This window comes from Gigantopelta aegis, unplaced genomic scaffold, assembly GCF_016097555.1.
Source record: "Gigantopelta aegis isolate Gae_Host unplaced genomic scaffold, Gae_host_genome ctg2221_pilon_pilon:::debris, whole genome shotgun sequence".
Lineage (NCBI taxonomy): Eukaryota > Metazoa > Mollusca > Gastropoda > Neomphalida > Peltospiridae > Gigantopelta > Gigantopelta aegis.
The window spans coordinates 96,276-111,548 of NW_024532873.1; the positions used below are offsets into that span (position 1 = coordinate 96,276).

The 15,273-nt window shown below is 36.7% G+C and overlaps 1 protein-coding gene across 1 annotated transcript in view; it reads left to right on the forward strand.

Annotated features, from left to right (window-relative positions):
- LOC121391363 (B-cell receptor CD22-like) overlaps positions 1–15,273 on the forward strand; it is a gene marked incomplete at both ends in the record, with an annotated part of 172,186 nt that overhangs the window by 81,164 nt on the left and 75,749 nt on the right. The window lies entirely within an intron of this gene.

Genomic DNA, 15,273 nt, shown 5'->3' on the forward strand with positions numbered 1-15,273 from the left:
AATAGTGACCTTTGATCGTTACACTGCCTATTTCAGAAAATTTACCAGTCGATATAATGCTGCCGCCGCCGCCCCCCCCCCCCCCCCCCCCCCCCTCCTGCCAATATAAAATCCTTGCTACGCCAATGGCTCAGATCTGCATGTCTTGTATATGCAGGTAACCCATATTGGGGATGGAGGAAATCCACACTATGTATGTATGTATGTATGATTTTATAAAATTTAATGGTTTAAAAAAAAGGTTTCATTGGGGGCGGGGTGGCATGACCCCATGCCCACCTCCCCCTACGCCGCTGATCAGCGCTTTCCCAAATCGCAAAACGAACCAAATCAAATAAAATCAGTTTATTCATAAGTACATAAACAGCACTTTAAAATTATATTACACCCATAGCATGTCTTGTTTGGAAATGGGGGAGGTCTCCAAATTTAAATACTTTTAAAAATTGCAGGGTGTATGGTTTAGCGTTACAGGGGGAGGGAGGGTGTCTAATTTTGATATAAATATTTGAACGGCCCCTTAGGCTGTATCCATTTTCCTTCTTGGATTTGTGATTTTTTGTTACTAAAGTATAAAATTAAAGTTTGTTGTGTTTAATGACACCACTGGAGCACATTGATTTATTAACCATCGGCTATTGGATGTCAAACATTTGGTAATATAGACATATAGTCTTGATGAGAAAACCCATTACATTTTCCCATTAGTAGCAAGGGATATTTTATATGCACCACCCATAGACAGGATAACACATACCACGGCTAATCGTGGTGCACTGACTGGGATGAGAAATAGCCCAATGGACACACCGACGGGGATCGATCCCAGACCGACCGCGCATAGAGCGAGTGCTTTATCACTCGTCTAAAATAGTCACAATCAAATAATTTTAAAAGTTGAATTATGTGTATAGTACTTTGTGTTCTGGGTCTAATGTAGCCTAATCACTGTTAACCAGCCAAAAGAAGAGACAATAATGTTGGACGTCTTCCCCACATCCAAAGTTAAAATTTCCAATTCTGTGGAACCCAGGTTTCCCTTATGGGGCCTCTTTGTTGGGGTTTCGGACGCTTGCATAATATCCATTCTGTTAAATCAGCTGTACCAAGAGGGAATTTTCTTGATGACGTCACCGAGAAATACCCCATCTTTTCTATCTCCATTTAATACGCGTTCCCATTTTTGTTTACACAAATATTGTAAATCATCACAAAATAAGAGAACTTTACGATACCTTCGAAAATCGGTCGTATTTTAAATCTACGACATTTGTATGTTGCTCTTAACTAGCTACGATATGTCGTAGCTAAGGTGGCTTCAAAAATACGGGCCCAGTATCATTTGTCGTAATGGCATCTTGTCCATGTGTGGTTCTCCAGTAAAATTAAACTTAAATATAAATTATAATTCAATCTGCATAAATCTGCATATAACACACTGTTTGATAGATTGGCTATTCAAATCCATTTGTGGCACTAAAACCAGCATTAACATGGTAGATAGCTAGGTTGGTTGGTTTCACATGCTACATTCAATTATGTGCGTTGTAGTCTACTCAGTTTATGAAATAACCTACCTGGTACTACAAATTGCAACAGCATTTATTTCCTCACCATTTATCTCAGAAAGACAAACATATAAAATGTCTTTCAAAATCAAAGCAGTGGAACAGTGCTTAATTTACATAAATCCAATATGGCCATCACTAAGCAGTTTTTATTACACACCAGTGTAAGATATTTCTCACGTCATAACAATTACTCAATATCTAACTAGTGTAATATTGGCACACGCAGACTGGCGTGGTAGGTTATTTATAATTTGAATGACGTCGGATTCGAATGACGTCACGTTGTATCTCAATGCAATAAAATAAACTGGATGCATGACGTGTCCTTTTTATGAATGCTAGAAAACTTTAAGTGCAAAATTGCTGTGGAAAATGTTTTGTTGAGCGATTATTAATGTATCTAACCGTGTTTGTACAAAATAATGTAATTTGAAAGTGTACCATTACGAAATATGGCTATGAATTGAAACTGCGATAAGGTGGCTGATATATTTGGACCTGTTGTGTACAAAGCAAAATTGATGTTGTGGCAACCAGTGATCGAGCCCGGGGAGGTCATGCTTGAAACCTTCGTGCACGTTAAAAATTCTAATGAATTAATGTTGTGGCAACCATTGATCGAGCCCGGGGAGGTCATGCTTGAAACCTTCGTGCACGTTAAAAATTCTAATGAATTAATGTTGTGGCAACCAGTGATCGAGCCCGGGGAGGTCATGCTTGAAACCTTCGTGCACGTTAAAAATTCTAATGAATTAATGTTGTGGCAACCAGTGATCGAGCCCGGGGAGGTCATGCTTGAAACCTTCGTGCACGTTAAAAATTCTAATGAATTAATGTTGTGGCAACCAGTGATCGAGCCCGGGGAGGTCATGCTTGAAACCTTCGTGCACGTTAAAAATTCTAATGAATTAATGTTGTGGCAACCAGTGATCGAGCCCGGGGAGGTCATGCTTGAAACCTTCGTGCACGTTACAAATTCTAATGAATTAATGTTGTGGCAACCAGTGATCGAGCCCGGGGAGGTCATGCTTGAAACCTTCGTGCACGTTAAAAATTCTAATGAATTAATGTTGTGGCAAGTGTCTATCGTCAAACTGCTACTCTTTGTTTATGGACCTATGCGTATGAATACGAGACGGGGCAGGAGCAAACCTCAAATTCGGGCAAAAATTATACAGATGTAACAAATTTCGTCCAAATAGAACAGATCCCACTCCCTTGACAGGAGGATTTTCAAATTTTATCCAGGTCCAGCTACAGTACACGAACCAACCAAAGTGGCAATATCGGAGATCGGCTCGGCGGTTTCGGCGGTCTTGGGGATCAGTTTGACATTTCGATGTGCCGTCGATTTTGAGGGATGGATGTTTAAAACCAAATTGGCTATCAGACTATTTTGTTCCACAGCAGTAACAACTTGCTGCGATTCTGCAAATTCGCACCGGTCACTTTGCTGCGAATCTGTGACCTCTTTATCTGTCGGTTGTTGTCAACTGTTATAAAAAAACATTAAAAAAAAATGTTGTTTTTTTAAACCGAGAAACCCCCCAAAAACCCCCCCAAAACCCCCACCTTTTATGCCGCAGCATTGACATATTTTTTAAAAGCAGAATTATTAAATTATTATCCTAAAACTTATGATATTGATATATTCCGATTGGCATCTTAAATCATCCATTCTATACTGACTATAATAAATTTTAAAACCAAACACATGATGTAATTTAACTGACCGGCAACCCTTGTAGATAGCTGAAAAAGGAAAACTATTAGTAGTAATAAAGGAAAAGGAGCGTCACTGCATGTGTCCAGGGGGTGGGGTGGGGGTGGGTTGTAGGGTATCGTGGTTTCGAGAGAAAAGAAGTGAAATCGACAAATAAATGTGCATGTGGCTTGCCTACTGTGACGTTTGTCACAAGCTTTTATTTGTATTGTTATTACATGTATTATTATTTAGGGTGTTTTTAAAAATTTGTTTCTTTTTTTCTTTTACTGTTTTTGTCAATGCAGGTGCGTATGAAATAATGTTAGCGGGGGGGGGGGGGGGTCTAGACTGGCGAGCTACGTTTATGGGGGGGGGGGTTTACAAAACAATGTACACAGGTGCATGTGCAGAAAATTGAGTACGGGTGTCTAGACTGGTGAGAGATGTCTTTAGGGAATGTCAGGTCATGCTTCGCAAAAAAAAAAACATTAAAAAAAAAACATTCGGGAAGGGGGAGGAGGGTAGACCCTGAAGCACACCCCTGTGCACACGCGCCTTCAATGTCATTATGTTTGCGGATGAATTTACCAACGGCCCAAACGATCGCGGGTCTGCAAGCTGCTTTGTTAATAGATGTCCAAAAGGAATTTGGCTGTTTTTATTGTGGATATATTCCCTCTAGCCCCCATTTACATTTGCTTCACTATCTGTACCAATATCATTATACATGTATGTTTACCGCCGATTTGACAAATGATCGTTAGTCGTTTCGTCTACGAACTGCTTTGTTAATATAAAAATGCGCTGGGAGTGATTTTCGAAAGGAACTTTGGTACGCAGGCACGTGGTAACAATATCTGGTTGTGGGGGTTTGGAGCACAATCTGTAATGGAGGGGGCTCAGTCTCTAGTGGGGGAAGGGAAACAAGGCAATTTTAAAAAATCTTTATTTATATATAGGACAAAAAAATTAAACAAAAACAAAAAAACTACAAAAAAAACGTACATATTCGTCCACAAGTGGGAGGGGTGTGTGCTACACGTGCCTGGAAGAGGTTTTGTTTGGGGATGTTGTTACTGCAAATATGTTATATCTAACCCCATTTACCTTTTCACTAGCTGTACCAATATCATTCTGTTTCTGTTTACCATCGATTTGACCAACGATCCCAACGATCGCTGGTTGTTTGTGTGCTGATTTGTCAATATGAAAGTTGGTGTGATTTCCAAAAGGAACTTCGGTAGAGGTTGTATCTGGGGCTGTTGTTGTTGTTGTTGTTCCAAGAATATTCTCTCTAGCCACCATTTACCCTTTCTCCTCTAGCTGTACCAATATCATGTTTACCGCCGAGTTGTCCAACGATCCGAACCATCGTTTCGACTGCGAGCTGTTTTGTTTAATTAATGTGAGTTAGCGTCATTTCCTAAAGGATCTTGGATACAGTTTTATCTGGTGCTGTTGTTATGGGCCCGGTATATCATCTCTAACCCCCAATTACATTTTCTCTACTAGCTGTATCAATAACATTGTATACTTGTATACCGCCGATTTGACCAACAATCGCCGATCGTTTGTGTGCTGCTTTGTTAATATGTGAGCTGGCATAATTTCAAAAAGGAACTTGGGTACAGGTTTTATCTAGGGCTGTTGTTGTTACTGGTGTATTCTCTCTAGCCACCATTTACCCTTTCTCCACTTGCTGTATCAATAACATTGTATACTTGTTTACCGCCGATTTGACCAACGATCGCCGATCGTTTGTGTGCTTCTTTGTTAATATGTGAGCTGGCGTAATTTCAAAAAGGAACTTGGGTACAGGTTTTATCTGGGGCTGTTGTTGTTACTGGTGTATTCTCTCTATCAGTTTTGAATATTGTGACGATTTTTTACATATTTTAATATATTTTTCAATTGTTCTTTGAAGTCATTTAATATTTGGTTTTAATAATTTCTCTTAAAGGGACATTCCTGAGTTTGCTGCACTTTTTAAAATGTTATCGATAACAAAGACTTTTTAATGATTGTAATTACATATCAAATATATTGTTTTGCATAATATATTAATTGCTGTATATTAAATGTGTTTCTGATCGTTCTAATTTTAAATTTTGAGGTTAAATTTCATTTCATTTACAAATTATTATTTTTTTCGTACATACGAAATTATTTAAAGACAAAATCCAGTTTGTGCTTCTTACAAATATTAAAGGGACATTCCTGAGTTTGCTGCAATTTTTAAGATGTTATCGACTAACAGAGACTTTTTAACAATTGTAATTACATATTACATACCATATATCTTCGCCTATAAGTCAAATTTTTTTCACCCAAAAATTATTTTATAATGTGGGGGTCGACTTATAAGAGGGCAAGAAAATTTCACCCTAAAAATATTACCGTTTTGGGGATTATTTTACAAGTTTTATTGTTGAAGTATGCCATGTATTTATACTCAAATATGTTAATTTGACACATTTATTTTTTATAACTTTTTTTGGGGCATTAGAACGGTTTTGGTTATGCAAAAAGGCTGCGATCTCACTCACATGCCAAGAGAAGTCCACTTAGTTAAAATAACAGTCATCACTAATAGCAAAAATTTAAACAATACTAACTACCTGTTGCCTGAGTTTATTTTGAAATCTGGTCACTGGCATTAATGGTTGTTCAAACAATGTTTTGCCGGTGATTAACTTCATGAATATTACTGCATGAGCTTTCCCTTAAAGCTTAGACTGATATCTGCAGTTCACTAGAGCAATAGGGACATACATAAAAACCAGTGTACTTTCCAGAGTTATCCTCCTTACATGGATTAATATGGCGGCAAAACATGTGATTAACTGGCCTCAGACCACAATTAATTTCACTATGTATTCTCATGTAGCCCCAGTGGCTGTAGCACTTTTATTAATTTCACCAGGCCATTAGCATTTCACGGGCCCATTGAACACTCGAAAGGACGACATCTGTTGTCCAGCTCTTTTCCGCGTTATATCAATGTAAACAAACACACGTGGGCTAAGGGACCGAATCACACCCATTTCTCTGCATTTTACACAAATTTTGCATGACTTCAATGTGCTCTGGGGGACATTATGCAGTATCCAGTGTAAACCAAGTGCACATATTCACTAACTGCATCCTCTTACCTGTCAAACCCAGTGTAACAATCCAGTATACTAAGCAGCTCCCCAGCCATTAATCACATCACAAGAAAACTATATTTTCTCGCATTAGTTTCCGTATTTTGGACAACCAAATGGGTCGATAACTCTAGTCTGAGGCCAACTGATACTTTCAGTTTTATTGTAGTGATCTGTTGTCAGTGTTTATAAATAAAGTTGTTGTCTGTGCACAAAACCATGCTGTACAGTGCCATACGGTAACAGCCAAACAGCTTTCACTATCTACTAAGGGAATATTTCGTTTTGATGCTATGTTACTTGTTTGCGATGTTACGGATGTACAAAACGTGAAAACCGAAGTTTGTAAAATAATTTTCTTTTGTTCAAATATTGTACATTATTGTTCTCATGTGCTGAAAATAAGAAATACTTCAATATTTATAAGTTGTTTTTCATGGGTCGACTTATAAACGAGTCAATAAAAAAAAAAGTTTTCAGGGCTTGAAATTAGGGACTCGACTTATAGCCAAGATTGACTTACAGGCGAAGATATACGGTATATTTTTCTGCATAAAATATTAGTGGCTGTATATTAAACGTGTTTCTGATCGTTCTAATATTTGTAACTACATGTAGGTTAAATTTCATTTTATTTCCTAAAATATTGTTCTTTAGTACGTACAAAATTATTTAAGACAAAATCCAGTTTGGGCTTCTTACAAATATTAAGACGACCAGAAACACATTGAATATACAGGCATTGATATTCTAAACAAGAACATATATTTAATATGCAAGTTTAATCGTACAAATATTTTATTAGTTAGAAACATCTTACAATGCAGCAAACTCAGGAATGTCCCTTTAAGACGACCAGAAACACATTGAATATACAGACACTGATATTCTAAACAATTTTTTTAATTTAATATGCAAAGTTAATCGTAGAAATATTTTATTAGTCAGAAACATCTTACAATGCAGCAAACTCAGGAATGTCCCTTTAACTAATGGTTACACAGTGATTAATTTTTGAACAACTGGCCCGATTTGCATGCTTGGCAACGGTCAATTCAACCGATTGTCACATACAATGAAGATGGCATGCTGCAACAGTGTGACGTCATCTGATCTCTCTCGCTCTCTCTCAAACACACACACACACGATTAGACCATACTGCTCGAGGAGATCAAACATCAAAGAAACGGAGCCCATGATTTTGTTTATTCAAATTATTGCATTGACTTTTTAAAATCACCCCTAAAAATGTAGTTAGTATTATTTAGCACAATTAATTTATTAATTTATATCCAAAAGATAATAATTATTGCGAAGACTAATCGTCGAACAGCGCACTGGCTAGTACTTAATCCATTATGGTGACCCAGACAATCTGTTAGAACTGTCCCTGATACAAGACGCACGAGCTGCTTGAGAAATAGAGATTGTTTTAGTTTTGACTTGGGCTTGTAGGTCAAAGAAAAAGCCAACATGACATTTCGAAAGTTTTATCATCTAAGCTAAATCGCAGTTGTTTTCGTGTTACTGCATAATATTTGTAAAGTTTGTTTGTTTTATTTAACAACACCACCAGAGCACATCTTATCATCGGCTATTGGACGTCAAACATATGGTTATTCTTACTGGGGTTTTTAAAGAGGAAACCCGCTGGCGCCACATAGGCTACTCTTTTACGATAGGCAGCAAGGGATCTTTTATTTGCACTTCCCACAGACAGGATAGCACAAACCATGGCCTTTGTTGAACCATTGGAGTCGGTATCTGGATTACAAATCCCATGCTTCAACTGGGATCCGAACCCAGTACCCACCAACCTGTAGACCGATGGCCTAACCACGATGCCACCGAAGCCGGTACATAATATTTGTTTATATTACTCGTTTTTACTGTGGTGTTCCTTAAAAATTTACCTTTTATCAACATTTATCTGTACTTAATATTGTTAAATAGTATCAAAATGTATTGTTTAACGACACCACTAGAATACATTGATCATAGGCAATTGGATGTCAAACACCACGTTGTCATCAGAGGAAACCCCCTACATTTTTTTTTAATGCAGCAAGGAATATTTTGTTATGCTCTTTCCCACAAACAGGAACACACATGACAGCCTTTGACCAGATGTGGTGCACTAGTTGGAACGAGAAAAACCCAAGCAGGTGAATGGATACACCGAGGTGGTCCGATCTTGCGACGCAAGCACCGCAAGCGAGCACTCAACCGTTGCCTCAAGATATTGAATTGAAATATTGTGTACACTTTTATTGTTAAATTTATTTAGCATTTTTTTACTACAATTTTGAATCAATTGCTATTTTAACAATAGTTGTTCTAATGCCTACAATTTTTACTGAACGTGACAATCGGTGTGTTTGTGGGTGAAACCAAGTGAATATTTCCTTTTCTGAACAGATCTGGCCCTTTTAAGGGCCACTATGGGCAACCTAGGGAGACACCTCAACACCAACTAAGTCACAGTAACGAGCTACTCTCGGCATACTATACTAAGTTCAAAAATATATATAGCTCCCCATTTCCATTTAGGCGGACCGTTAAAAAATGTGTCAGATTTTCTACATTTAATTTGGCTTAATCCTAAGGGATATTCCAACTACCATATCACCAAAACCACCTCCATCTGCTACCGATTGGACGAGCTGCACTCTTACACCTGCCAGTGCAGACAGTCCCATCTCTCACCCACCCCAACCCTTTCCTGTCCGGGACAGAGGAACCAGTTGAGGCTGGCACCTGTGCCCATGACAGGCGTGCCCTAAAACAGCTTTATCTGAATGTGTACGTTAAACCCTATGACCTGACCTAACCTGATTATGAAAGCACTGTTTAAAATTTCCGTCAGGTAAAGTCATATTTAAATTGCACATTCAGAACACTTTTGGTTCTTATTGACGAACAAAATTTGAGAACACTGTTCTAAAATACATTAATTGTCTTCATTTTTATTTTTGATGAACCCTCTAAATGTGTGCCCAACTTTTAATCTAGTGTACTTTTTTGACCGAATTAGACTAAATGTATTGCATATTTCAGTCCATCGCATTTCCCCTTCCCCTCCTACTATGTAACCATTAACACAAGCACCAAGAACAATACTGTCGAATTACGTACTTTACATGAACATGCACGCTCTTTGAACTGAATACACATTACGCAATACGGTTTTATGGCTCTTTGCTGTGTAGTTTTGTACTTGCTTTGGTGGGCTGTATGGAGAGATGGTAAGAACACATGTACGTACACATGGTTGTGATGCAATACACATGAACATCTGCATACATGTACATGTGCAGACTATGACAAAGACAAGTTTGTCAACTGGATTTCGAATAGGGGGTTGGTTTTTGTTTTTGTTTTTTTGTTGTTGTTGTTGGGGTGGGTTTTTTTTTTGGGGGGGGGGGGGTATCTTGCTTTGATTTTGCAAGGACTGTGCGGTCACGAACAAGCTTCATTTTGTCAATCCAATCTTGGAATAGTGGTAGTCTTCTTACTGCCGGTGCAGGAAGGATAAAGTTGTCTTGTGCCTTGCTTGGACGCATTCATTTGAGTCTAGAATCGTGGTCGATCCCCGCCAGTGGGATTATGTCTCGTTCCAGCTGCTAAGGCATGGGTATGTTCTATCATGTGGTGGGGGGGGGGGGCATATTTATAAATAATAAAATTGAAGTGGAGATATTTTATTTTGATTTTGGGGGATGGGATGGGGGAGGGATAGATTTAGCGTGGATGAAATAAATCTTAAGAAGTTTTCCCAGAATAAAATTGTATGGATCAAATTAACGGGGACTATACCGGGTCCACAACAAGAACAAGAACGGCACTAGCACTAGATACAGCCTATATCCAAGTTCCTTTTGGAAATCACGCTCATACACATTTACATATTAAAAAAGCAGCTCGCAGACGAACTGACTCGTGATTGTTGGTTAAATCAGCGGTAAACATACATGTATAATGATACTGGTACAACTAGTTGAGAATACACATGCAAAATAAACAGCTCCAGATAAAACCTGTAACCTAAGTTCCTTTTGCAAATCACGTAAACACATTTATGTAACTAAGTAGATCGCAGACCAGCGATTGTTTGTAAAGTTGGCGGTATAAACACACTAGTGTGCATGTATGGCTACTGGTGAAAAAACAAAGGCATATTTCATTATGGGGTGTTTTCCCAAATCAAATTGAATGGATAAAAGTAGCATATAAATATATATTAAAAAAACCCACCCTAATAGTAATAATAAAAAAACCCACCGGAATATTTTCCCCAAATCAAATTGTAACACACACAAAAAAACAAACAAACAAACAACTGTAGAGAGATATTTACAATGACAGCCCTAGAAAAAGAAAATATACACATAACTGTAATACAAACAGCCCCTGTACCTTGACAGGAGGATTTTCAAATTTTATCCGGGTCCAGCTACCTCTTTCGGTTGTAGTCATGCAACATTTACAATAATTAATAGACCATTTAATAATTACATTCCAACATTTACCTGTGTCTGCATAAATTCCCAGTCCCTTTCAGTTAAAACATCCCTCAACCAAAAGCATACACCAGTATTAACCCATAGAGTGCTGCAGATGTGTATACATGTTCTAGCTCAAGTATTATGACATCACATGGAACTGTTGTCATAGCGTCGCTATGGTTTGACTGTTTTAAATTTTATACATATGAAAATTATGATGAAAGAAAACTGATAGTACTGATCATTTCATGCCATTTTTTGTATCAAGTAAAGGTGTTTTCTGGGGGGGTGGGGGGGGGGGGACCATTAAAATCATAAATATAGTTAATAAATAAAGATATAGTCTTATATTACAAGAACTTTATTACCGTATATTGCCGTGTATTAGCCGACTTTTGAAGTCTAGAAACACTTTCCAAAAGAAGAGTCGGCTTATACACGGAGGCAACAAATTGGAGCATAAAATTCCGATCGAAAATACTCCCGACCGTGACTTATAAATTTTGATCAGATCCTAAGCCTTTCACAGATTATGTAACAATAATTTGTGCACAGTATAAATAAAACACCCCATCATGCAATATTATGCAGTCTTTTATTCTTGAATGCATTATAAGTTTGATGAATAATAATAAAAAATTACTTTATTTATTGTCATTTCAATGGTAAAAACGTATTCTTTCCAACTGTCCGCCATCTTTGTTTGACCTGTACTGGGTCCAGTCTTTCATATAGCAAATTTAAGATACAAAACAGTGTTTTTTCTTCAATCAAGTATTATATTTTTAATATTATTGTTTTGTTGGGAGGGTGCATTAAACTGTAAAGTGATGTCATAAATAAATTAAGCTCATTATTAACATTACCGACTGAAAAAACATAACATGAATTTCAGGACAATAATTACTCCCACTATTGTCACATGACCATACTATATTCAGTGAACAGCTGCAGTCACGAACCGCATGATCTTTTGTTTCTGTGTGTGTGGTGGGGGATTAAACATGCCTCAATGATTTTACTTTTTGCTGTCCAGTGAATAAATTAATTACTTGTGTGGTGATATGTTGTTACAGCTTGAATTATTTATTTTTCTGTTATGCTTTATCAGTTCTAAATTATTTTTCACTGCATGGTAGATGTTAGCATTGCCACATTGATTGCGATCACGATTACCGTGTTTGTAATAATTAAAGGGAAAACAAATATAATGAACAAGAAAAGCACAAGTCTATTTCTTGACGGTATTATTGAAATCGATATAACATACAGCTGGACAAAAGATGACTTCGGCTTATACACAAGGCCGATGACTTTGTACTAGATATTTAGGGTCAAACTAAGAGGTCAGCTTATCCAAGGAGTCGGCTAATACACGGCAATATACGGTAACTTAAAATTATTTTTAAGAAGAAGATAAATTAAGTAGTATCAAAGAACAAATCTTTTGAACTTTGTACTTGTTGCCATGGTAACATAAATAAAATAATTTATTTTAAAATATTATAGTAAAGTAGCCAGTCCATTATAAAATATGTGTGTGTATTTTCATTTCAATATGCCAAAAATTAAGAGAGATATCATTAAAAATGTATGATAGGTCAAATTCTTGAAATGTTTTTAAAACAATGCAGCCTGATAAGGGTTAATTAGGCTGAACTAGGCTTATCAGCTAGTTCTTCACTTCTAACAGAGGCCTATTATAGACTAACGGCACCCTTTTCATTAGCTCCAGTTTGCTAATTCGGTCGGTCCAATACCTTGATAACCTAAGCAGACACTTGCCAACCCATGCAAAATAAGCAGATGACACTATTTGGTGAAAGAACCTCCCCCAACCCTGTCAACAGTTAACCAAATATAAAGGTTTAATTACCTATATTTAAACCTTTACCCCTATATTAATATTTAGTTAAGTTCTAATCATTTGGAAGCAAGCACAAGTAACACAAAATACAGTTGTGAAAACAACAAACCCACCTGCCAAAGCCAAAACTACAAGTGTAGGCTTGAAGGAAAATCGTACTCCACAAGATTTCCTGAACACTTTTTCATTGGACAGCCAATCATAATTCTAAAATATGATTAGTCAAACAACAGGAGCATTCCGACGAAGCCTGTAAGATCTCGGAAAGACGTGTATAAATAAATACCATACTTATTCCATTTACTACATTAGTAAGGTTAGTATTAGTGATTAATATAATTAGTAAGAAGAATAATCAGAATAAGAACTAAATACAAATAATAACCAAGGAAATATGAAGAATGGATCTCCAGAAAAACCAGGAACATTACACAGATATTCGGGCAAAATGTGCTAAGCTGAGACCTATTTACCATGTATTTCTATCATTCTCAGGGTTTCAAATCTGCCAGAGGGTAAAATGGGTATGGCGCCATACCCCAATTTTTTTTTTTTTAAGTTAACATTTTGACAAAATTAATAACTTATCATTATTGTATGATTTTCTTAAGCCTAACCCTAAATGGAACCCATTTTCTTTGTGGAGGAGGCCCCCCATACCCCCTGTTAACTGTGGTTGCATTCAATAACATAGCACCATACCCAAAAATTTCTTTCTGGCAGAAACACTGATTCTACCCTCAAAATTAGTTGTAATCCATGTAAAAACGCATAGTGATTCGTTTCCAACCCTGCATACATGTACATGTAGCTGTTTGTTAGTAATGCTAATATGACTAAATGTTGTCCAGATTTGGGCATTTTCCATTTAATTCGTGCAAAAGCCAGCCTGCCTCCCTACAAAAATGTCAGCCCGTACGCCAATGAGGCCCCTATGTACAAAATGTCAGGGTCACATCTAGTGAATCCCATTCACTCAGCTCAATATTTGCTGGTCAGATCAACAATTCAGTCATTGTGAATTTAAACACCTCATTAACTGACAATTAATGCAAGCCTCGCGCCAACATCTCAACTGTACATGTATTGCTGACATCTTGTTGCTCATTGTGACGTAATTTTAGTTTATGTGTGACGTAGATCACTTGCTGACCCAATTCTTAGAAAAATAACATGTAGTAGGTCTTGACATCTGCTTATTTCTGCGTTGTAGCTTTTTTGCAGTTGGTTTGTAATAAATAAAATACTATACTAACTTACCTGTCATATAATGTTTATGAAAGTTGTGAACAGTGTCTGTATCTGACTCGCTTTCGCTCGTCAGATAGGCTACCAAAACTGTTCACTTGTTTCATAAAAATGATATGGCAGGCAAGCTTGTTTAATATTCTATATTTATCAAATTTTCACCTCTAATGAAACTATTAAATGTCAATATTTAAATGTGTTTTGTATGTGGTATGAAATATAAAAGAAATATAAAAAGAACTTATGGTGCAAATGCAGGTATTTTTAGAAAACAAATGCAAAATGGCTTGCACAATGTTCCAATTTTAATTTTAACCTTACATTTTGCTTTTAACTTAATGTTTTACAATTTTGCAAATTTAATTTTTGTGACATGGCGGAAGGTACTACATCACACAGTTTAATGGTAGACAAATAAACCAAAGTGATTTACAGAATACTGCCTTCATGTATATTTTTATATTAAGTTTATTTTACATTCGGAAAAAAACCCTTTGGATTATGTAAAATTCAATATTATCATCTTCACCGACTTGATCAATTAAATTAATGTTTTGTCATGGACTAAAAAAACTATGTTTTAGGTATCTGCTAAAATGGATTTAGGCAATTATCATTATCCATTCATGACCCCACCCTCCTTTTTACACATTTATCATTAGCATGTATTTTTAGTTTTTGCACATTAAAACCTATTGGTAAAAACTTTACAACTAATAATAACTAATAAAAGAAAACATAATTAAATACATACAGTGTAATGACCATAAAGTAATTTTACAATGATTACACAGTTAAAACTACGTAGCATAGTATAGTCATACGACATCTGTAGAATGGCGCCAGCTAGTTTAAAGATATCAATACTTTGTATATTTACTTTACATCTGCGATCATAAATGCTATTTGCAACACAAGTTTATAATAAATATTTTGTTATCGTTGATAATTTATTCATCATATGAGTGTTCATTTTTCTACATGCTTGTCATTTTGGTGTAACACCCCCACCCCCCACACACACACACATACACACCCACACACCCAACCTCCAGTAAGACTAGCCTGCTGTTCCACTATCTGGTGCTACCCCAGTTTGCAATTACTCTCAACAGCATCCAGCAGTTTTATTTGAGTTATTGAGTTGAGCGATGCATGTCCATTTTATTGCCAGGCCAGTACAGGAGTTACTTTGCTAAATGTATTTGTAGTGTTGCTCGTATTTAGTCA